Below are 22,674 nucleotides of genomic sequence, written 5' to 3'. Positions count from 1 at the left end.
AAGGTGTTTAACCCTCTCCTGCCTGCAATTATTCTGCAGTCTCTCTGTTTCTCCCTCTGCCCCAACTATTTTCTCAGCTGTTCTCTCCAATCTCAGAGTCTGGAAAGCTCTGAAGGAAAGCAGCAAAGGAGAAGGAAGGTGGGAATTAATGGGTGGGGTAGGGGAGGGTTCTGCATTCTTCTTCTCCCCGTTGCTTCTTTGGTCCGCACTGCTTTGAAGATCCCAGGCAAACATGGAGCTCTGCCACTAAATGAAGCTCAAAATGGTGGAATGCCTCACCTAGGAAGATCCACTTGCCTCTTCCACTGTGATGGTTTCTCATGAAGGCCCTCCACCCCACATTCTTTTACAAAAATCCAGCAAGTGTTTAACTTTCCAGGCAGCTGTATTGCTCTTGTTTGTTTGTTTTATCTCGTGCCACCACTTCTCCTTTCATTTTTTTATTTGACTGCACTTATATCCTGCCCTTCCTCCAAGGAGCTCAAAGTTGTGTACATTGTTCTCCACATGTTATCCTTGCCCAAGTTCACCCAGAGGACTTCATGTCTGAGTGTGGATTTGAAGGCTGGTCTTCCAGGTCCCAGCCCAACACTGTAATCACCACACCTCACTGGGTCTTCAATTACAACTCCGATTTTTGTGAGCCATTTTCCTTGTTCCTCAGTGGAAACCATTGTAGCTCAGTAGCAGGGGATGTAGTTGCATGCAAAAGCTCCAATTCAATCCCCTCCAGGGAGGGAAGAATCCTGCCTAGAGAACTGCTGCCAGCCAGTGAAGACAATACTGAACTAGATAGAGGAGTCATCTGGCTTGCTATAATGCTTCTTTCTATGCCTGATGGCCTTATTTATAGCTTTGTACTCAATGTACTGCATCTTATTGATGGATGTAAACCTCTTTGAGTATCTCTTTGAGGCACAAAGTGCTGGGTATCAGCAAACAAATAAATCAATTAAAGTCAGGGACTGCGATACAGATCACCATTTAGCAAGTGGTAACTCATAACACTGCTTATATAACCCTTTTGTTGTCTCAGTCCTGGTGGGAAAGGACTGTAGCACAGTGGTAGGACACATGGCTTGCATGCTGAAGGCCCCTTGTTCAATCCTTGACAACCCCAGGAAGGGATGGTTGGCGGAAATCCACTACCTGAAACCATGGAAAGTTTCTCTGGCAGCCACAGTAGTGAATATATTTGGTATAAGGCAGCTTTGTTCAGATTATTGGCCAAACTATCGTGGGGTGAGTTTCTTAGGGAGATGGGAGCCTCAGGCTTGGGGACCCAAATACAGCGCCCCTAGACTCCTGGGTCTCTCTCTTGACCACACCCCCTTTCCAGCCAGACTCCCTTTCCTCAAGCCACACTTCTCACCAGTCCGGCTTCAAGCTGCCCTTGCGTGTTGTGGCTTGGCTGGAAAGTGTCGCTGAACTCTGAAAACGCCTCTTGCTTGCCTGGGTAGTGGATGGAGAGATAGAGAGAGGATGGCCCTCACTGCTGGACTCCTTGCTTGGCTTCTGCATACATCAGATTAGTACACAGGCAAAGCACAAGATACATGCTGCAGTAGGTACACAAGAGGTATAGCCGGTACACAATATGGCTAAGTGCAAGCTAAGATGCTGATCAAACAAGTGGCATGCCCCCACACCTTTCTTTGGAAGAATGGGGTGGGCACAAGCAACCAGAGCAAGCAGACCTTCACGTGGGTTGGGCCTCTCCATGGTTCGTTTATACCATCACTGGTGTCTCTGCGTCCTTGAAAATATAGGCTGTGTCAGCACTGCCTCATGGTCAGATTTAGTCTCCATCACTTCCCCAGGCTCCTCATTGGTGAAGGCACCAGAGGCGGCTCCACAGCAGGAAATTTCTGGGTAGGGGTGTCCAATGTCACAGCAGGGGGACATCCTTCTGCGTGGTCCCTCCCCTGAATCCAGCTCTCTACCCTCTAGACTGTTGGTTGCACCCCCAGGCTCAGACCCTTCCTGAAGTCCCAATTTCACCTTGCCCAGCCCACTGGGACCCTCCCCAGGGTCATCCAGCACCAACCCCCTTAGCTCTTCCCATTTCTCCTCAGGATCCAACCATCCCCACCAAGACACCTCCACAGAACTCGTGACAGGGAGAAGTGTGAGTGTGCATAGATGCAAGCCTACTACACCAAGGTAATATTTGCATTCATTTCTCCTCCTACCTCTGCCTCTGGCCCCACACACTGCTGCCATGTGGCCCCTGGAGGATTGCCTTGAAGGGAATTTGGTCCTCAGTTTGAAAAAGCTCCCTCATCCCTGCCTTTGGCCCTGCCTTTTGTCAGCTGCCTGCAAGCAATTGCCTCTACAACAGACGGCCCCTTTGAGACAGAGTGGACTGAGTCAACCCTCGTGTAAGGATATTCTGGCAGGATGTAAATAATGATTTTCATGGCGGAATAAAAATATTTGGGGAATTAATTCCCCCTCATCGCAAAGGTGACTTGTCAAAGGGCTTTCTCAAGCTATACCTGCTGCTGCTTTGTTTTTCCTTTACAACGTCTTGAATTCTATTAAAAGACAAACAAATTTCCCCGTCATTAGGCACCTTGCTGACACCACCTGCCATTCTGTCACTCGCAGCTAGAGACAGGGACCTCCGTGCTTTGCCTGACAGATTTAGACAGAAAAATAGAAGGAAGCGGAGCTGGAGCACCTGTGCCTGCAAGGGCAATAATGGGATTACCGTTACCCCAAATGTGCACTGCAGAGAAAGGAGAGGGGGAAAATAATAATCACAAGGTGTAGCTAGGTCCTCCCCATCAAATGTCATTATGCTTCTCTATCTCGAAAAGCTTTTACCTGGCTTGCACAGATGTACGAAACACCTAGAGGGGAGAGAGATAGGACTGCTGCAGAGCTTAGGAACTTTCGGTTTTCCCCTCTCATTGAAATCTTTCAATTCCAGCTGGTCATTACAAAGCCTCTGTAGCTTGAAGAATGCCCTGATGCCCAGGCTTTCTTGTTCTATTCTTCTCAGCTGAGTGTGAAGACAGGCAATGCCTTATTGCTGGCATTTGTAAGTTGCTCTGGGCTCTTTTAGCTGAAGAGCAAGATAAAAATTACGTAACATGAGCAGACCCTCAGTGTGCCCTCTTTTCCAGGGACAGTTCTGGATTTACAGAAGCCATCCTGGTTTCTGTTTTGATCCTGGAATGTCCCACTTTTCTTCAGCATGTGTCTATTTTCATCAGAGAAATGTTGGATGGTGTGGAGTTATGCAAACGCCGAGACATGGAGATAGGTAAAGGTAAAGGGACCCCTGACCATTAGGTCCAGTTGTGATCGACTCTGGGGTTGCAGCTCTCATCTCGCTTTATTGGCCGAGGGAGCCGGTGTACAGCTTCCGGGTCATGTGGCCAGCATGACTAAGCTGCTTCTGGCGAACCAGAGCAGCACACGGAAACGCCGTTTACCTTCCTGCCAGAGCAGTACCTATTTATCTACTTGCACTTTGACATGCTTTCGAACTGCTAGGTTGGCAGGAGCTGGGACTGAGCAACGAGAGCTCACCCCGTCGTGCTGATTCGAACCGTCGACCTTCTGATCAGCAAGTCCTAGGCTCTGTGGTTTAACTCACAGCGCCACCCGCGTCCCTTGACATGGAGATAAGTAACTATAAAACTTTTAGAGGACATCTGAAGGTAGCCCTGTAAAGGGAAGTTTGTTTTTTTAATGCTTAATGTTTTTATATATGCTGGAAGCCACCCAGAGTGGCTGGGGCAACCCGGTCAGATTACTATTACTATTATGGAATAGGATGTCCCTATATAGGATGGATAAATGTTGGAGGGTATAGAAGAGGCCTGCTGGATCAAGCCAAAGGCCATCTAACTCAGAATCTTGTTCTCACAGTGGCCAACCAGATGTCAGGCTGGGCAGAGGAAGAGGAATGGGGGAGACCACCTCCCCATCCTGACCCTTCCAGGGAGGAGGAGGAGGAGGACAGTGGTTTGCGGGAGGTCACAGCTCAGAGGCAGATGAGGGGGAAAGTTGGGAAATAATGGGAGAGGAGGAGCAGGTAGAGTTGGAGCAGTCGATGGCTGACACTTCACTAGAAAACATTCTAGACGGACATCTCCCAGAACCTGGTGAACCTTAGCAGTAGGGGAGCAAAGAGCTCAAAGACAGAGGGCACTTAGCAGCTCGCATAGAGGAGGTGATGACGACGACGAATGAGGAAGTGTGAGAGATGGAGGGTGGAGATTCACTCAGGACAATGCCATTATCCAAGAGGCTGGTTTCTGTAGCCACTCTCTGTAAAGTTTGAAATAAAAAAGGACTATAAGAAACTTTCCCTTGTCTTTATAGTTTCCTGGGCAACCAGCTGAGAGCTGCTGACAGTACGCCAATACCAGATGCCTTTTGGTATCTCGTAAGCAAGACCTGAGGGCAACAACATTCTCCCCATTTAACATAATATATTATAAATGAAAAAAGAATTGACAGCATTTCTTTTTAATTGCTATTAATTGCTATGAAAGCGCAAGAGAGTTTACAACAGCTAAGACTTCTCACTTTCAACCTGTCACGTCAACGGTAACTTTCATAACAAGCCCCCCCCCCCGGTCTCTACGACACTCAGAAGGTGACATGCTATGCCCATTGTGGTATTGTTCATAGGAGCCTCACATAAAGTGAGCTGGGTGTGGGGAAGGACTTAGGGAAGGTAGAAAGAAAGGAAGTCTCTCCCCCTCCCTGAGTTGCCTTTGTGCCTAAAAGACGATAGTTGCACCACATGCTCCTTTATCTGCGATTCCCCCTGTTGATATTGTATTATATAAAATGGAATGCTTGACCTGTCGAAGGAATAAAGACTTTCTGCTGTCACGCATAGACTAGCTGCGTTGTTGCAGGGACTCTGGGAAACCAGCTGAGATTGCTTATGATCCAAAGCCCCTTGAAATCAATGTGAGAAGTTTTATTAACTTCAATGAGCTTTTGGATCAAGCTCGGTATGGGATGTCGGAATGCAAGTGTGTTATGTACAAGCGCCGAACTGCTCAGACGGCAGGCTCCAGTCGTGTAGAAAAGCACGGCAATAAAATCAATAACAGCAGCAGCTTTTGCTCAAAAGAAAAGGACTCCTGGAGATTAGACTTGAATTACAAGCCGTGCCCTTTGTGACAAGCCAGCCAATTGCTGGGCACCGTAACGCACCAAGTAGGCTTTCTGGTGTGGGGCTGGCATAGGGAAGAGGAAATTTGAGTGGATCTGAACCACAAAACAATTTTGTTGTTGTTGTTGTGGTAGGGAGGGGAAATCTAGACAGGGTTGAGGCCTAGTTCACAAAAATAGCAGACAAGGTGATAAAACTTATGGGATGCAGCAGTTTAGAATTTGGAGGGTGAAATACACATGACTAAGTGTACCTTCTCACATATGTAGACATAGAAAATTAAATGCCAGAAATAGCTCTGGTTTTTCCTGTCTCCTCCTTATTTGATAGCCTATATCTGCAGAGGTTTTTGGTGGGATTTTTCCTGTGGGGAGTTTTTTGAATATGTAATCTCCCACTTGCAAAGTGAAGTAGTACAATACAATAGTACAGTAGAGTACAGAAATAGTTTTTTCAGCCTCACCTGTTGACTGGCCCTTGGTTGCTTACCATGGCACTTCCTCCAACCTAAGTATTATAATAAATAAAAAAGAGCCAGCATGTGGAGAATGACTTTTTTCTTGCTGCTGAGGAACCACAACCAGTTATCCTATATGTTGACGGAGGAGAATTCCTTTCAAGTTGAACAAATCATGATGCACCTTGGAGTTTCAGCTCCATTAAATGGACCTAGTCCTGACTTTAGAAAAGCACAGGAAGAGTTAGAACTGTGTATTGTTAATATATGAATGATGCTGAAAATATTTGCTAAGTCTCCACATAGACTTGACAGCTTCATGACAACTGGAACCATTTTCAGTGAAGATATAAAAATGCCTTTTGACCTTGAAAAATATTCAACTTTTCACGGAATTAAAAGTAAAAAAAGGAAGATCCTCTGCAACAGGAACACCTTGTAACCACTAATTTGTTACCTACACATCACTGCCGCTCACCTGCAAGTACCTGGAGATCAGGAAGAACTACTAAATAGATCACTCAAGTTTAAATCCTCTTACCAGAATTTCTATAAGGGACTCCCCAAAATACCGGAAACTAAGCTTACAGCTAAGAATAAAATAAATGCAATTAATACCTGGGCAGAACCAGCTCTGACTTACTCCATGGGTACCGTTAAGTGGTCTAATGCTTATTTGAACAAGCTTGATAGATTAACCTGCAGATTTCTGACAAAGTTCAGGATGCATCATTCGAATGCCTCAGTGGAAAGACTAAAGATCTGAAGGAGATGGGGGATTAGTGCATGGATACATGGATTCTGCAAACATTAGGTATAGAAATTCATGACGTAGCAGCTGATGTTATGGTTCTCCAATCAGCATTGTAGAGCTGAAATAAAATGGGTCTGCCCTATTCACAGGTGGTAAATTTGGAGAGGTTGGGTGGGTGGGGGTAAAATTTCAGAAGTAGCCATTGCGCACTGGTGGATGTAACATTTGAGAGCCATCACTGCCTTCACTTGGTTTGCCTCCCTGCCCAACATGGCTAATGTTTTTGCCCTCCTCCCCATGAAGTCAGATTCACAAGTCCCTGATTTTGTCACACAATTTGGAGTGGAGTATTCAAACAGAGAACTTTCAGCTCAATAACACTATTCCACCCCACCCCCACACCCCCCAAAGAAAAATCCTTCAGAGAAAAACCATTCTGGCCAGCTGGAAGAATTGAAACATGAAAATCGAAAGCATGAAGAATACCGCCATTAATGGAGGAACTGTGGAAGTAATCTAATCAATGGAGTAAGTGGCTAATGGGCAGCAAGCCAACTGAAATCACTGAGGCTTTGATCCTGTTTGTGAGTGTAGCACTTACTTCTGAGTAGACATGCATAGGGCTGTGACAGCTAGGTTTGAGCATTGATGCTCAAGTCTCCTGAAATTGCCAACAATAACTATCAAAAATATACAACAAAAGCCACAGGCTCAAGAGAACGTGATGATTTAAAGCCTAGAGAGGACACAGATATGCACACAATTCCCACCCCCAACATCCCCAAGTGTGGCTTTTTGTCTCATGTGTGAGAGCACCTCTTCAGCCCTTCACATGTTCAGTATAAAAGCCAGAAGAGGGTAGACACTTCCCTGTGATCAAGAACTTTAATTTCCCAGCCATAGGCAAGCTTCTGAACATTCCCAGCTAAATAATAATAACAATTTTTAAGCGGCGATGGAAAACTTTGGCGATGGATGTGCAAAGTTTTAAAGCAGAGTCTGCATTTGTGTGGATGGTGTGTGAGAAGCTTGTGTGCATGCTGCATCCCTCACACATTCAGGTGAATGTTTGTATAAGACAACTGCCCCTTGTAAAAAAATAATGCCAAGAAAACCTAGAAACGATCATGTTACATAGGCTACCCTTTCTTCGGCAATGTGAAATATTTTGCCCAACACTATTTGGTTGCAAAAAAGAATTCCCCACTAGCTTTGTATGCATTAGGAAGCAGCTCCCCTTTTGTACCAATTTATAATCCCGAACCAGTTGTTTGGAATGGTGATGGTTACACTTTGTATTGGGATGATAAACCTATTATAACAGATAAAACAAATAGATTACAATCGGCCAGTTGTAATTCTGGCGAACAAAACAAATTGAAACAGCTACTATAACAGATGCGGCGATTCCTCTAAAAAAATAGAATGAAAAAAATAAGGACCACCACATAATCATATAAATAAAACATGCCGAGGAAATCAAGACAATTCATACAGAACCGCTATTAATATCAGCTACGGAATCTCTCCCCACAATTCCTCAGTGCTAAACTCAGAGAAAATAAATGTACCTGTATTATGATATTGTTGTTGTTATTATTATTATTATTATTATTATTATTATTATTATTATTATTATTGGCATACTTTATAGGGCTTCTATAAAGATGACTGCAATTATGTATGTGAACTGCACCAAACAGCTGAACTATTTTTAAAAAATGTAAAATAAACCATTTGGAATGTGCTATGTAATTGTGAAGTGGGTTGCTTGATCTAACTTGCCCCTGTTTTGATATCCATTACAGAGAGATTTTTCCAATGTATTTCTGTTTTTTTAATTGTGTACATACCTGGAAAAGTGCCAGGTCCTAAAAGGCCACACACCTGGTTGGATGGACATGTGATGAGTTTTCTTTTGAATGACTATAATTCAGCTACACACATTTCCATCTGCGGAATAAAGTGTGAACACATGGTCAGGGAATACCCCACACTCCCTCCATCCATGAGCAGAGAGCTAGAGCTACAGGTGTGCACTCTGAGGGAGCAATCCCATGTAGAATAACAATAACAATAACAACTTATTATTTATACCCCGCCCATCTGGCTGGGTTTCCCCAGCCACTCTGAGCAGCTTCCAACAGAATATTCAAATACAATAATCTATTAAACATTAAAAGCTTCCCTAAACAGGGCTGCCTTGAGATGTCTTCTAAAAGTCTGGTAGTTGTTTTTCTCTTTGACATCTGGTGGAAGAGCATTCCACAGGGCGGGTGCCACTACTGAGAAGGTCCTCTGCCTGGTTCCCTGTAACTTGGCTTTTCGCAGTGAGGGAATTGCCAGAAGGCCCACGTCACTGGACCTCAGTGTCTGGGCAGAATGATGGGGGTGGAGACACTCCTTCAGGTATACTGGACTGAGGCCATTTAGTGCAAAGAAAGCTGGTGTCAGCTGTGCTGTGGTAAAGTTGCACCCGATCCAAAGCCTGGGCTGCTGTTGCTGCTCTATCCACAATAGTGTCCTGTGCTGGGTTGCCAAGTCACTTGACCAAGCTGAGCAGGCTTAGGATCCAGTCTAAGTCCCTACTCTCTGGTCCTGGCTCACCAAAACCCCAGAATGCCCCCCTCCTTTTTGCAGGAACTCACACAAACTCAGTCAACTTCAGCTCAGTAGGAAGAGCAAGTTATGCCAATATCCCAATGGAGCTGGAGTTGGGGACTTGACTCCAACTGAGCCCAGCTGAGACAGGATGCAGCTGGCTGGGCCACAGATCCACTGCATTCTAAGCTGCTGATCCCAGTGGATCTTGCTATGGGATTGTCTACTTAGTCAGTTATTGGTAATGGCACCACCAACCACTTATTTGGGTAGGCGGGGACAATAACAAGACTAAATATAGCCCCTTTCTTCCTCTGTGTAACAAAACAGGCGATTGGCACTATTGCTAAGATTATGAACAAGGCAGTGTACACGGACAAATGGCTAGGGCCTTCCTATAACTTTGACAAATATTTGCACACAAACACCCCCTCCCCTGAAAATAAAGGCTTTCCTGAAAGAAGTATGTGTGTGTGTGTGTGTGTGTGTGTGATTGTATGTTGTTTGCTTGTGCCATGTTTCTTCTACTGAGACTACTTACTTGCAAACGATCCCAGCCAATCAGAGATCATGTTCAGGATGCAAAGCAGAGCACCAGATTCAGTGTTGTGGCATCTCTCAAGGCCAATGCAGTTAATTCCAAGGCAATGCTTCCCGAATTTCATTGCAGGGGAAAGAGGGACAGTATGGCTACTGTTGTGGCCAGCTTCATGTCTGAACACTGAAGTACTTTAAGTACGTCAGGCAAAACGTGTGTGTGTGTGTGTGTGTGAGAGAGAGAGAGAGAGAGAGAGAGAGAGAGAGAGAGAGTGAGTTGGGGTGAGGCTTTTTGTCACCTGAGAAAACTCTCTCTTAGTGTGTTGTCTCAGCTGTAGGTTTCATGGTCTTAGGAAGTCCAATTCCTCCCATTAATGCAGTGAACAGCCTAGTCATTGCACTGAAGAATAAAGCTGGAACAAGGAAATAAGGCAAAATAAGCAAATCTTGCAAAGGAAGCTGTCGTGGTGACACTAAAGAACAAGGCATCATGACACAAAGCATGAAGGCTTGTAACTGAGCTCTGCCACAGCAGTGACAGCCTTAATGTAAGAAATGCCTAGACTGATAATACTAAAGGTCCCACTAGGATCCTACTTGCCAGCAGTTTCTTCTGCAAGCCACTAAAGGTCTTAAGCTATAATGGTATTGCCCTGCTGTGTTATAATGGGGGCACCAACATCTCTGGACTAAGCGGCTTCTCCGTACCGTGGTAGCATCTTGAGGCAGGGCTCTCTGTCTTGGTTGCTCTTGCTTTACTCATTATTTACACTCGGCTTCCCTTGTTGCCATTTGCTTTGAGAAGCTGTTACTCAGCATGAATGCATGTGGTGCTATTGGGCTCAAGGGAGTTTTCTGAGTTGCTCTGAGAGAAATAGGTCTGTGTCTTACAAGAGGAAGTTGACAAGATCAAACAGGATCCACAGAAAGGACTGTGCTCCAATGCAGTACGCTGAATAAAATACATGTGTTATATTTATTAGTTTTACAAATAATAATAATAATAATAATAATAATAATAATAATAATAATAATTGTTGTTGTTGTTGTTGTTTAGTCACTTAGGCGTGTCCAACTCTTCGTGACCCCATGGACCAGAGCACGCCAGGCACTCCTGTCTTCCACTGCCTCCCGCAGTTTGGTCAAACTCATGCTGGTAGCTTCGAGAACACTATCCAACCATCTCGTCCTCTGTCGTCCCCTTCTCCTTGTGCCCTCCATCTTTCCCAACATCAGGGTCTTTTCCAGGGAGTCTTCTCTTCTCATGAGGTGGCCAAAGTATTGGAGCTTCAGCTTCTGGATCTGTCCTTCCAGTGAGCATTCAGGGCTAATTTCCTTCAGAATGGATCAGTTTGATCTTCTTGCAGTCCATGGAACTCTCAAGAGTCTCCTCCAGCACCATAATTCAAAAGCATCAATTCTTCAGCGATCAGCCTTCTTTATGGTCCAGCTCTCTCTTCCATACATCACTACTGGGAAAACCATAGCTTTAACTATACGGACCTTTGTCGGCAAGGTGATGTCTCTAATAATAATAATAAACCAGTTCAATTCAGCACACTTTTCTGTGTACGACTCTACACATCATAGGGAGCTGCCTTATGAGTTAGTCCATACTTTCTCAGTATTGTCTGCACTGACTGGCAACAGCTATCTAGTTTTTTAAGCAGCGGTCTCTCAGTCCTACTTGAAGATGCTGGAGTACCTTATGCAGATGTTTTACCAAGCTATGGCCCTTGCCCAGTTCCTTGTTCTCTTCCTTTCCTCCTGTGTTCAGACCCAAAAACTATTTTCTGAAGTGAGCTTCCATGACCTTTTGAATGATTGGGCTGACTATGAAGAACCTGGGACTCGGCATTGAACTGGCATAGTGTGCATAGTACCCAACAGATGATGGGTGCAGTCAGCTTTGTCACTGCTATTCAGCTGTTTGGGAGGAATAGTTCACATCCTCTCCTATCAATAGATGGAATAGGCAGATGGATTTGAGGTTCCTCATTCCTTCAATGGATGACTGGCTCTTCCAAAGTCATGAGCTGACTAGCTAGGCTAGGGAGATACATGTATGCATGGACCAAGGCCAGAATTAATAGCATTATTATTTAGAGTCCACTTATATTGTCCCACTGCTACCAATAGGGCAACATGCTCAGCTACAGACCACAGGTCTCTCCTGCTTCAGGGTCTAGGTCAAATCCTGGTATCACTAGTTAAAGGGCCTCCAGTAGCAGGACCAGGCTTGAGGCCCTGGAGAGCTATCACCAGTCAAAGTAAACAATACTGAACAAGACAAATCCATGGCATGACTTCTCTAGTTATATTAACTAACATTAGGCAGGCACTTTTGTTGTCCTATTTTTGATGCAAGCCTACCCAGACATGTCACCTTATTATAGGGTTGCCATGTACAGTGGTATCTCAGGTTAAGTACTTAATTCATTCCGGAGGTCCGTTCTTAACCTGAAACTGTTCTTAACCTGAAGCACCACTTTAGCTAATGGGGCCTCCTGCTGCTGCCGCACTGCCGGAGCACGATTTCTGTTCTCATCCTGAAGCAAAGTTCTTAACCCGAGGTACTATTTCTGGGTTAGAGGAGTTTGTAACCTGAAGCGTATGTAACCCAAGGTACCACTGTAGTCCCCAAAGTAAAAATCCGGACAAAGTTGTTGAGCTTTTATTTTGGTGAAAGTTGTTGAACATCTCCCCTTCCCTCCAAAAAAGTTCTGGGTTGTTTTTTTTAAGCATTTGTTTTTTAAAAAAATCATCCTACTTGCCATATGGCTGGGGAAAACCCGGCCATTTTGCCAATTCAGCGAAAATCTGTCTAGATGCCGATTTGACAGCCTGATATCCAGGTGTGTCTGGGGAAACCCAGACGTATGGCATGCCTACCTTATTATGTATATTTGTGTCTAAAATTGTTGCTTTTATCTATATTTTGATAATTTTATTCTTGGTTTCAATGTTTGAATTTATTTGTATTTCCTTGTGAATATTTTATATTATTTTATGTAAACCACTTATAGGTATCGAGGGGTATTGAGCTAAGTTTTAATTGGAGCAGACCCACTGAACACAGTTAAGTAAGGTCCATTAATATCAGTGGGGCTACTCTGAGTAAACCTTTACTGAATGCCATCCACTGTTGCCGGTAAGTAGTGTATAAATAAAAGCAAATAAAAGCTAGGCTCAGTCCAGGTTGGAGGGTACTCTCACTGCTCCCCACAACAGGTTTACCAGGCAGTTGGTAACTGGCCCAATGGGAATTGGCAGGAATGCTGTCGAAGCCCATGCAGTTGGGCTTGCTAGTGCAGCCATTTTAATTCTCCCACAGTGCAATGGGATGTGTAATGTAGTTATGGGAGAAATAAAAGCGGCAGTTGCATGTCCAGTCTTATAGACCCATCACTCTTGTCAGAGCTGTGGCTGGTCTGCTTTCAGCCGCAGCAACAGCAAGCATGCGTCAATGAGACCCTTGACATGAGCACTGGAACCATGCGCCTGGTGTAGCCCACACAGCTATTCTTCCAATTCCCCTGACAACAGAAACATGAAACAGAGGCCCAGCCCCAGCTCAGCATTAACGATGGTGCGCCCTGCCGGAATCCATTAGCATTTGCCCAAGGGTTTCAAGTCGTGGTGCTGGCCCTGTGGAGGACAGCTTCATAAGCGTACAAAAAATGACACAGGTGAAACAGACAGGGAAATATGTTCACAATTGCTCTTTATGAAGTAGCCACAAGATGGCACTTTTACCTCATAGATGCTTATATTTGATGTCAACTCAAACCTCAGATGTTCACTTGAACCGTTATGGGGTTTTCTTGCTATCTGTTGTTGTTTTTTCTAACCCGAAAACACCATTGCTCTATTAGAAATGGGAACAACCCTCATTAGTCGGGAGGTGGGGGGAAGGTGGCTATAGAATATGATTTCATCAGAGACTTTGTTTGCTATTAATGAGCTGTGTTTTGGGCTTTTGGATTTGGACGTGGGATTGAAGGTCAACGCTTTAACCCCCCACCCAACCACCCTGCATGCGGTTGTCTTTGGTAACCGGCAACTACCTGTCTATGCTCCTCGTTAAGATCTTCCATTCGGCATCTAATTAGCTTGTTTTCTTTCATTAGGGGTTTTTTTTTTTTAATCTCACGCTCTCAGCCAGACAGCTGTGAGTTAGCTGCTTGCAGTGTGGCAAGCTATTTTGCTTTGCTATCTCGATCCTTTGGGAGTCCATTCTTCTTTCATTTACATGCGGCATAATATTTCTGAATGGCTGAACCTTATTATGTCCTTCCTCACCATCGCGCCCCCCCCCCCGCATTGTCAGGTTCTAGTTTGGCATTCTGCCAACATTCGGCTTTGTTGAGTCGAAGCTGTATAAGACACCTCGTCAAAGGCACCTTTACCTGTTTCTCCTGGAATGTACTCACAAAGCACAACTCTTGCAGCCTACTTTGTAGATGGTATTCTTTAGTCTCTGTAGACGGTATTCTTTAGAGGATGTAGACATGTGTGTGCCAGATCCTTGCCCTTCCTGCCTCATCAAACAGGCCCATGGGGACCGGCTGAGTGCATAAATGCCAATGCTCTTTACACAAAGTAGGATTCCAGCAAACTTAAAGAAGGCAGTAGGTAAAAGGTAAAGGTACGCCTGACCATTAGGTCCAGTCGTGACCGACTCTGGGGTTGCGGCGCTCATCTCGCTTTACTGGCTGAAGGAGCCGGTTTTCAGCTTCTGGGTCATGTGGCCAGCATGACTAAGCCGCTTCTGGTGAACCAGAGCAGTGCACAGAAATGCCATTTACCTTCCCGCCGGAGTGGTACCTATTTATCTACTTGCACTTTGACATGCTTTCGAACTGCTAGGTTGGCAGGAGCAGGGACCGAGCAACGGCAGCTCACCCTGTCGCGGGGATTCAAACTGCCAACCTTCTGATCTGCAGGTCCTAGGCTCAGTGGTTTAACCCACAGTGCCACCCGCGTCCCAAGGAACGCAGTAATAGTACCTCAATTGAAAAAGCCCTCCCACTTTATTGGATAATTATTGGCCAGTCTCCAGTTTCTCTTTTGGGGGCATCTCAATTTGAGGTGTTTCTGGAGGAAACTGCTCATGTAGATCCATTTCAAGCCTGGTTGTGGGACAGAGATGGCTTTGGTCAACATGGTCCCAACTTGAGCTGGGAACTAGATGGGGAGAGTGTGTCCCTGTTGGTTCTGCTGGATCTCTTGGTGACTTTTGATACTGTTGACCATGGTAGCTTTCTGGGCTGCCTTGCTGGGGTAGGACATAGACGCATTGATTTACAGTGTGATTTGGAAATAGCCTGCATTAATCGCCTGAAGCTGAAATAATTGGAGGATGGGGGCGGGGAAGTTCTCAATCAGATTCTGCCAGCATGAAGAAGTTTGCGAAAGAAATTGTCACATTTATTTTGTTTTCTTCCCTAAAATCTCCCCCTCTCCTTCTGCCTCCTTATAATGGGCACAGTTTGAACGGAGTGGGGGTGGGGTTTGTGTGTGTTTTCATTCTTTATGCAGTCATTAGTGGCACGTATGGATTCCAGTCTCAGAAAAATGATGGAGCATCACCATAGACTGGAAAACTTGCATTCTCGCTAAACTGGCTTTCATCTGGTGATGTTTTTAGATTAACATCTCCTCTCACCTGAAGAAGCTGGTATACCCCTCTCACAAAGGTTGCATCATTACTAGAAATGAATGCATGAATTGGCTTCAAGGCAACAGCTTTTCAAGAAAATTGATGGTTTGTCTTCTAGTAGATTTAAACTGTTTAACACCAGAAGCTAGAATCTCTCTCTCTCTCTCTCTCTCTCACACACACACACACACATCACACACAGACTCAGTGGTAGAGCAGCACAGGCTGTCCATAAAAGGCCCCACATTCAATCCTTGGCATCTCTAGGTACAGCTGGGAGAAATCCCTTCCTGAAACCCTGGAGAGCTGTTGCCAATTAGCATACCCCAGTGGTTCCCAAATGTTTTTCACCACGGACCACCTGAAAATTGATGAGGATCTTTGCAGACCACTTAGTATTTTTCTTCTTCTGCCTGTTATAGCAATTATAATGTGCTCTGCCAGATACTGTAGGATTTAGAAGTGCATTTTTACAGACCCGCTGTGGACCACCTGAACGAAGCTTGTGGACCACTGGTGGTTCCTGGACTACATTTTGGAACCCCCTACTGAACCACGTGGGCATAGAAACATGGGAAGATGCGTTAGACTGAGTCAGATCCTTGATTATTCTAGTTCACTACTGACCACACTGACTGGCAGCGATCTCCAGGGTTTGTGTCAGGGGAGAGTACCATCCCTACCTGGAGATGTTGAGGATTGAACCTGGGACCTTCTGCATGAAAAGCAGATGCTCTACCCTCAAGCTATGGCCCTTCCCCATGGTCTGACGCAGCATAAGGTAGCATCATGCGCCCAAGTGGAACTCCTCCCCCAAGGAGCTTGACCCTAGCATGTACCGGTATACATCCCCCCCCCCTCTTATTTTTATTAAATTTTCTGTTTTACAATTTAGAATACTCATTTAAACATCATTCAATTATCAATGACTTCCCTTCTTCTCTTTCCATGGCTCATTTTGCATACCATACATCCCTGCATATTTTACATAAAGTAAACCATTCAGTATTCCATTATTACATCCATGAAAACTTATTTACACTGTTGAATTTATCTTAATGCTGCCAACATTTTCAAGTGAACAAAATTTCCCCCCATATACTCAATAAACATTTTCTAGTCTTCTCTAAACGTATGTTCTTTTTGTTCTCTTATTCTATATGTTAAGTCTGCAGGCTGCACATATTCCATCAGTTTAAGTTGCCATTCTTCTTTAGTTGGGACCTCGCTCATTTTCCATTTTTGGGCTAACAAAACACAGGCCGCAGTAGTAGCAGACATAAATAATCTTTTTTGACACCTGGGAATTTCCCTTTGAATTATCCCCAACAAAAAGGACTCTGGTATTTGTTTTTGTTTTGGAAAAGTACTTTTAAATTTATTTATTTTTCAATTAATTATGGATTATTTCCCAATACTTTTTTACCCTTTTACAGGTCCACCATTTCCATGTCAAGGGATGATGGGAGCATGGTTCCCCACTAGAACAACTAACACCCACATACCAGCAGGATATTCTTTCCATCCAGGAAAATAAGCAAGCCTGGACCAGACCCTCCATTGATAGTATGGAAGGTACACATGAGCCCAATGTATCTTCTCTGATCTCCTACCATGACCCCCTTGTTCACCTAACAAGTGTATCTATTTCCCTTTGCCGGTAGACATACTGTCTTATGAATTTTTTTTTTTAGAGTATTATAGCTAAACTCCAGAGCATTCAAATACTGGGGTCAAAGCCAGTGACAGGAAAATAAATCTGCTACAGTTCTACTATTCCCAAGCTTTTGCTCTGAATTGGTAGGAGCATGAATGGATTTGTTCCCACTCTTTCTATAGCTAGATGTTGTTTACTTATGCAGAAAAGTATACTGCTCATCCATTTGCTGAACCCGTCAAATAAAACACCTGCAGTTTTCAATGGTATCTGAAAGAGTTGGGTCTGTGTCTTAAAACCCATACATTCCAGCCAGTTGGAGTAAAACAGCAACAGGAATTCTGTTTTGTCATCTCAAAAAGAAGAGAGAGCCATCTCCGAAAATGGCATAATAACTAGCTAAAGAAATTGCGTCCATGACCTGGTCTTTAATAGCTGATGGCTATTAGCTTCTGGTGATGTGGGGACAGCAAATATCCCCTCCACTCCTGGGGATGGGGAAGAAATTCAATATAATTCACATCTAAAGGCAAGTCAACCTAATTCACAATTTCTGAGTGGCTGGGAATGGAAACTGAAGCATGGCCATCTTTCGAAACATGTAATTGTCCAAATTTTGCAAGCCTGGTAATGTGTACAAAATGCAGATACTGGGGCAAAGTATGCATTAAAATGTATATATTATATGACCAATCTGCAATCAGAGGTGTACCTAGGGTCCCTTATGCCATCAGCAAGGAGCTGTATTGGGGGGGGAGGGGAATCACTTTGCCCCAATAGCCACATCAGAAATTACTATATTTTACATGACCCAAGTACTCGAAGCATCCAGGGTGATGGCGAGGCAAGGAGGAAAGACAAAAAATAAAATAAAAAGATGCAGATGGAACTTTTGAACATCCCCCCCCAAAAAATCTATCAAAAATGTATAATTTATTACTTGAATGGGAACTCAAAGATGAACCAATTAAAGAAGTAATGATCAAGTGGGGACAGGATTTTGGATACGCGATTTCATTAGCTCATTGGGAAAAACTTTGGAAATCAGATACTAATTTCACTGCATGCATTACTATCAAAGAAAACACTATGAAGATGTTTTACAGGGGGTACTTAACCCCTGTAAAACTGGCTAAAATTTATAAACTAACATCAAATCTGTGTTGGAGATGGAAGGTATCAGAGGGATCCTTATATAAAACCCCCCTGCTGGATTGGACCAAAGGCCTATCTAGTTTGACATCCCATTTTCACCGTGTCCAACCAGATGCATATGGGAAGCATGGTAGGAACATAATAGCATACCCTCCAACATTTCTCTGATGAAAATAGGGACATTCTTTTCCATTAAAAATATCAGTAATCATTCTATTATTTATAACCCGCTTATCTAACTGGGTTGCCCCAGCCACTCTGGACAGCTTCCAACGTATATAAAAACATAATAAAACATTAAAAACTACCCTATACAGAGCTGCCTTAAGACATCTTCTAAAGGTTGTATAGTTACTTATCTCCTTGGCTCAGGGGTTGCATAACTCCATACCCTCCAACATTTCTCCAACGAAAATATGGATGTACTAAGAAAAAGTGGGACATTCTCGGATCAAATCAGAAACTGGGACAGCTTCTGTAAATCCAGGACTGTCCCTGGAAAATAGGGAAACCTGGAAGCTCTGTAATAGCTATCTCTCACTCATAATCCACAACAGCTGGTATTTACATCACCTCTGACATTGGCAATAATATAGTCCTCATTACTAATAACCATTCATAGTCTTATCCTTCACTTGACACCCTGCTTTTCTACCCTGGAGAAAGGAGATCTGCACCTCACTTTCTCGGGGACTGAAAGCGGAGGGGAAATTTGGGCAGGGACACATCCAAGCTAAACAATTTCAAACAGTTTGAGTCCGTAAGCTCTCTACCCCCTTTAATGCTTCCTGCATTAATTGAATGTAGTGTATGCAATTACCCGAAAAGGATTTCTAAACACAAAAGAAAGCATCCAGAAAAGAACACAGACTAGCCTTCGGTGACAGCTGTCGTGAATGAAGTGACCAAACAAGAAGTTGTCACACTCCGAGGGGATGCATGTTATTTATAAAATAGAAAATAGTGCACTGTGCATTTTTGCAAAAGTGAACATTCTTGCATTTTAAGTTAAGGAAAGCCTAAAGAGGAGGTAAATAGAATGCAAGGGATCCTGGGAGAATGAATACTAATGAGGCAGCAAACACCACCTCATTATTATGGATTAGGATTCATTAGCATACATTTTCCTTTCTGACTCCTCAGCTTGTCTAGTGTTAGTGCACTGCAGTTGCTCAATTAAATGGGATGGTGTGGTGTGTTTTTTGTAAAAAAAACACACACAAATGTTTTCTCTGTACAGAAGCAGCCTCAAACAGTCAACTAAAATTATTGGAAAATAGCTAGATGAGAGAGATCCACGTCGAGCCCTATTGGAGAGTAAATTACAATGATTTTAATGCAATAATAAGTTGCATGAATTCAAATTGTTAAATTAACTAAATGATTCAGTTGTCATAACAGATCCATAGATGCTGGAGACATGTGCCAGCAGCTTCTTGTTGCCCTGCTAAAATTAACATTAAATTGCCCTACTAAACATCAAAGGACGCAAAGGCATTTCAGATCAGAGCAACCTGCTTATTGTTAACCAAACAGTAGTCACATCATTGCAGAACAATTCACATAATACTGCTGCTGCTCAACTTCCATTCATACCTTGAAAAGCACTTGGAAGCCACAGCTGGCCATCTTGCTAACCGGGACTTGTTGCCCTGAACATACGTGTTTGAAGATCTCCCATGGCTACCAGTTTGTTTCTGGGTGCAATTCACAGTTCTAGCAATGACTTATAAAGCTCTAAACTAGTGTGGGGAAACTTGATATTGTTTGATTCCAACTTCTATCAACTCTGGCCAACATGGCCGAAGTTCATGGATGGATGGTAGTTGGGAGTCAACAGCATTTGGAGGGCCACAGGTTCTCCATACCTTTCTTGGGTATAGTTTGAGACCAGGATATCCAAGGGACTGCTTACTCAAGTATGGACCTCTCCATTTGTTGAGATGGTCAGCTGAGGCTCTGCTCCAAGAACTCATGCTACCCATTGTCAGGTCTGGCCTCTCATCCTCATGCCAGAAGAACATACAAGCCAGAAGATCTACCTTTAACCTACACTTTCAGGCAACTCAGCACCTACCCACTTTCCTTTGTTTTCAGTATAGGCCTAATCCAGGGGCTGAGTAGAAATTTCTCTCCCAAAACCACATTAACCTTGGAGTAGGGTTTCTCTTCCTCTCTATCCTATTCTGCTCTATTCAAATCAGGAAGATGCAGCACCTAAAGCAGATGAATAAAGAATTGTAAAGAATTGTTTCCTCAAATCAGCCTCTCAGGGGTAATGGACCCACAAGAAAGGGACAGATATCCTTTTGCAGCATGCCTGACTCACCCATTCATCCAGAGTCAAATGGTTCAGGGTGGTGATGTCACAAACAAGGCCTCCCTCAATTCAACATGAGGTATTGGATGATGATGATGATGATGATATGGAAGGTGTGACTGCCCCACAGTAACCTGATATTCATTCAGTTTCTACATGAACCAAGGCTTTTGATGTAGTAGCACCAGTTATTTGGAACACTATTCCTATGGAAACGAGAAAGGTACCTACAGTCTTGTTATTTCATTGCTTGGTGAAAACATATTCATCTCACCAAGCATTTTTAGGGAATTAATGTGATTCAGTGTTGGTCATTTGTTCTGTGTTTTTTTTAATATTTCATAATTTTGTGATTTAATAGTTTTATGATGCTCTAATGTTTTTATTAAATTGATGTTTTTAATGAATTGGAGGTTTATAAATATCTCTGTGAATAAATAAACATGGTCTCTGCTTCAGAACTAAATGGAGTATCTCTAGATATCACGATCCCTTATATGAATTCTGCACTTTTTAATACCTGCAGGAAACTGATGGATGAGGTCAGCCAGAGGTTTGGGCTTACATGTCACCAGTGTGCAGATGATGAACAACAGCTCTGCCTCTCATTCCCCTTGCTTGATCCCAGAAGGGCTGTGGAAGTGATAGACTGGTGTCTGGAGTCAGTTTAAGAGTGAACGGGGAATTAACTAACTTTAAGCCAAGAGAAATTTAATCCAGAGCTATTCTTTGAGTGATCTGAACACTAGTTTGGAGTGAGGTTGTGCTCTCCTTGGAGGAACAAGGTAACTTGGGCGTGCCCCCTGTGAAAATTGCTGAGCCATTTCAGTGAAGCATCATTGTTTCAAAGTGCTGGTTTTGCTTTAGTTATAGAAAATTGTTTATTTGTTCTTTATGTTTATTAATTTGCTTTAATTTAGTTTTAGTATTGTATTTCTAAATTGTTGTGACTTGTCCAGGGACCTTATGGCGAATAAACAAAACAACAAAAACAACATTATATGGTTTTGTGATTTATGTTGCGTTCTCTTCCAGGTACTAACTAGAAGAGTGGAATATTATTATTATGGGGCAATGTCCAATGTTAAGTCATATTCTGAACAGACCCAATGAAATTAATAGACCAAGTGAAGTTCACTGATTCTATAAGAAAAGCTGTGTTGGATCATGCTAAATGACAATCTAGTCCAGTCTCCTGTTTTCACTGTGGCTAGTAGGTAGGCCCAAAGCAGGATTTGAGTCCAACATCTCTCTCCCCACTGGTATTCAGACAGGCCTCCAATAGTGAAGAGACAACATATGCATCATGGCTAGGAGCCACTGGTAGCGTTATCCTTCATGGGATCGCCTAATCCTCTTTTTTTAAGCCACCCAAGATGGTGGCCATCACAAGATCTTGTAAAAACCTTCTGTTTACCTATGTGCTGCATCACTTCTACAGATCTACTCTAAGTATGACTTCCCAAAGTTTGTGTCTCATTTGCTCATTTATCTCTTTGTCCACAGACCACCTGCTGTAGAGATGGACTAATTCTAAGGCCTAAGAGAGAGACGCCAGTGTTACTCATTATACTGCCTGGTGCCTCACAGTCCCTAAAATTCACACCAAGCCCCTTCAGTTTTTCATAGTCCTAGCTGACTTCTTGTTTGCTGCAGATTGTGAAAGAAGCTTGGGAAGAGGCTCTTAAATATAGGAATCTGGACAGTCTGTTTGTTCCACAAGATAACCCCCTTGCTATAAAAAGAGCTTAGCTAGTCCCCTTTCCCATTTTCTAAATTCTTTAGATCACTTTCTAAGAATGATTAAGACGTGTGCTAAAAATGTGCAAAGCCCTAGCTAATTATGATGTACTGATTAATTTTGCTAGACAGCTATGGCAGTTCTAATGAATATTAATATTTTTTTTTTCTAGGACAGAAGCTGTTGGCAAGAGGAACAACTTTCCTGCATGGGTAACAAGTGTGGCAGAACAGCACGAGGTTGATCAACGGATCCTTGATTCCTCTTGCTGGAGCTTTCAAGTCCTGTTTGCAGCAGAAACCTGCAAAATGCAAAATATACACTGTGAATAGCTACAAATTATGAACCAGTGTTTTCTTATTAATTAAAATTACATTTTCTGTTCTTTCCATAATTTCTCTACAAGGATCACAATGACAAAAAAGGGCGGCTGGGGAGGAGCGGGGAGCAAACAGATTTGATTGTTATAATTCCCGTCCTATATTAGAATGGTTAAAATGTTACAAATCATATGCCACTTATTGGAAGTTGAGTAATGATGAGATTTGCAACTTAATGAGTTTCTGAGAACAACAGATTTATATGGTAATGTGCAACTCATTGCCCTCGCAAAACGCGTGCACATGGGCGCTGGTGTTTGCTAA

The 22,674-nt window shown here is 43.4% G+C and overlaps 1 long non-coding RNA gene across 1 annotated transcript; it reads left to right on the top strand.

Annotated features, from left to right (window-relative positions):
* Positions 1 to 20,409: 20,409 nt before the first annotated feature.
* On the top strand, positions 20,410 to 22,369 carry LOC309370312. The gene is made up of 3 exons (XR_014168511.1): positions 20,410 to 20,512; positions 20,816 to 21,074; positions 22,203 to 22,369. It is a non-coding gene; the product is annotated as an uncharacterized lncRNA (long non-coding RNA).
* The last annotated feature ends 305 nt before the right edge of the window (positions 22,370 to 22,674 follow it).

The sequence above is a fragment of the Podarcis melisellensis genome (assembly GCF_964234715.1).
Source record: "Podarcis melisellensis genome assembly, chromosome: 5".
NCBI lineage: Eukaryota > Metazoa > Chordata > Lepidosauria > Squamata > Lacertidae > Podarcis > Podarcis melisellensis.
The sequence above is the reverse complement of the archived record's forward strand: the minus strand, read 5'-3'. Positions and strand labels throughout refer to the sequence as shown.